Raw genomic sequence first — 2768 nt, 5'->3', positions numbered from 1 at the left:
CCCACACGCAGGCACCGGGACTCCTGTGAGGACCCAGGACTCCTTGGCGGGTCAGATCTACACGGTGCCACTTCTCCAGCCCAACCTGGCAGGAAGAGGCCACCCAACAGGTGGCGGACGCCCTGCAGTACACACAGAAGGTCTCCGGAGACGTCTTTACCAGGCGTGCGCTCCCACCCTCCCACACCCTACCTCAGGGCCACCTCTGTCCTGGCGGCCTCTCTCCAGGCCCATGGACACACCCTGTGGGAGGAGACTCGTGTTTCTTGGTCCTGGGTGGTGCCCCAGCCACCCCTGTGAGGGAATACCCGAGCCCAAGGCAAGAACCCAGCTTAGGAACTTTTCCTTTCTTTTTTTTAATGTTTTTTTATTTTTTGGTGGGTTTCTCATATTTTAAATTAATTTTTAAAATTATTATTCGTAAATTAAGTCACTATGCATCGTTAGATGGCGAAGAGACTTTACCCAGCATGATTTGCACCTCAGTCCAGCCCCGTTGAGACTTACACTCATCCTCTCCACAGATGAAAACCTTGTCTGTGTCCCACAAGTGAAGCAAGCCAGGCTATGAAAGAGGCATTGTATGTCCCCACTTAACATATGTGACCGTCCGCACTCTACGGTAGACACTGAAAGACTGGAGGACATAAAAGTATTACAAATTGTAAGGGACAGTAGAGACAAAGTGGGGAGGGAGTGTGGGAGGGGGAGAGCGCAGGAAATGTGGGGGAGATGGAGAGGTGAGACACTTGTGGCACACAGTTAAGGTTTTTATCAGAGCCTGGGAGCTCAGCTTCCTGGTTTCCTGCGGCGGCGCTGCCCTCTGACCCATGCTGCCCCTTGCACCGGGGCCTGTTCCCGCTCCTCCTGCACCAGCACGCTCACCCAGCTGCGAGGGAGGCAGTGGCCTGCCCCACACGAGCACGCACTGCAGGAAAGACGCCTCACCGGACCAGCGACCAGCGACCAGCGGTGCTCACAGAAGCAGCAAGACCCAGGACGTTTGTGTGATCAGCGACGTTCATACGGCGTTAACCCTGCACCACCATCGGTCAGAGCGTTTACCGTTCAGCCCTGCCACTGTGAGCGGGCAGTGCCGTCCACGGCACAGGGGAGGCACGGAAGGCTGAGGGACTTCAGGACAGGGGTTCAGCCAGGGACTGGCTCCAGGTCCTGGGCGTTCTCTGTCTCAGTGAAGGGGAGGCGAGTGCTCTGCGGCTCATAACAGGAGGCTTGGCTTGGTCTGGGGGTTCAGGGAAGGGACCTGTGAGGGGACAACACTAAAGGTACCATCTGAAGGATGGGTGAGTGGGTTGGTGAGGAAGAAGAATGTTCCAGAGAGAAGGTGGTGCCTGAGCTGCAGCCCGGAGGCAGGGAGGCCTGGAGGAAGCCAGAGTATGCAGAGGCAGTTGGGCTGCAGGCCTCGATGATCAGCTGGTGACTGCTTGGCTCGGGTCCCCCCATGGCCCCTGCAGTTGTACTGGAATCCCTGCCCTTTCACCGCGCATCTCCTCTTCCCTCACCAGCTGGAGGTCTCCCCTCTCCCGAAAGCCACCCTACTGCCGGGAGAAACCGAGGGCATTGTCTCCAGGTGACCTGCATGAACACCAGATCCTCTGGTCTCTGCCTCCTCCCTGCCCCTGACTCACCCGCCTGCCCCAGGCCATGCAGAGTGCTGCCTACCAAGGGACCAAGGCACTAGGGCAACCAGGGCAGGCTGCAGGGAGGTTAGGGGCCAACTGGAGAGAAGGCCTCCGCTCACTCCCCACTTCGCTTGCGTAACCTTGGGCGGTTAAGTCACTTACCCCCACTCAGCTCAGTGCTCTCAAGGGTAAAACCGCTAACAATGGCACCCTTGTAGGATTGTCCAGAGATGAGAGGGTTAAACTGCCTAGCACAGGGAAGCCTTCAAGAGCTGACAGCTCTTCTCAGCAGACAGCGGTGCCTGCCCCTTCCTGCCCCTGGTGGCCGTTGACAGACTGCTAGCAATGGCTGTGGAGAGTATAAGGTGCCCTTTTGGTGCTTATTTAGTGCCAAATGCGCCCAGGGCACATATAAGCAAAAGAACAAGGGCCTTTTGGAGTCATCAGGCCCAGATCGTGGCCACCCTACGCCAGTACCTGGGCCGGGCTGCAGGGAGGTGAGCTCACTGCAGATTAGCATTCAGAGCCAGCGCTCCATCCTGGCTCTGCCCTGCCGCAGCGGAGGGGGAGCGGGAGCCGGCCAGAGAAAATGACAAGTACCTCGGCCCTGCAGCCCCCCAGCCCACATCGCACCCGCCTCCCTCTGCCCCATCTTCACCTGTGGGAAGCCAGGCCCCAAAATATCTGCCCGAGATGGCACCCGCTCCAGATGACTCGGATGACGAGGCACAGGGGGTGGGACGGCTTAGGGGAGAGAGCGGGACTGATCCTGTGTGTGGAAGTTGGGGTGCTGTCCTCTGCCAGTCCTGTCACACACACACACACACACACCCGTTTTCCCTGCAAAGCTTTTTCCTTTCTTCCCTTCCTTCTTTCTCCTCCCATCCTTTTTCTCCCTTTTCACCTTCCCCCATCCTCTCCCCTGCCCTCGCTTCTGCCCTCCGCCATCCCCCCCTTGTCCCCCACTGATTGGCACCTGGAGGCTCCCAGGGTTATGAGCACTCAGTCAGCTGCCTGCATAATTAGCAGATCATTCTTAATTAAGCCTGAGAGTGGAGGGGAGGAAGGTGAAGGCCAGAGCTGTTCTGGGCCTGCTCCTGGGGTGATTCGGAGTAGGGGAGGGGG

The sequence above is a fragment of the Tupaia chinensis genome, unplaced genomic scaffold (genome assembly GCF_000334495.1).
Source record: "Tupaia chinensis unplaced genomic scaffold, TupChi_1.0 Scaffold141530_1, whole genome shotgun sequence".
In the NCBI taxonomy this organism is placed as follows: domain Eukaryota; kingdom Metazoa; phylum Chordata; class Mammalia; order Scandentia; family Tupaiidae; genus Tupaia; species Tupaia belangeri.
The sequence above is the reverse complement of the archived record's forward strand: the minus strand, read 5'-3'. Positions refer to the sequence as shown.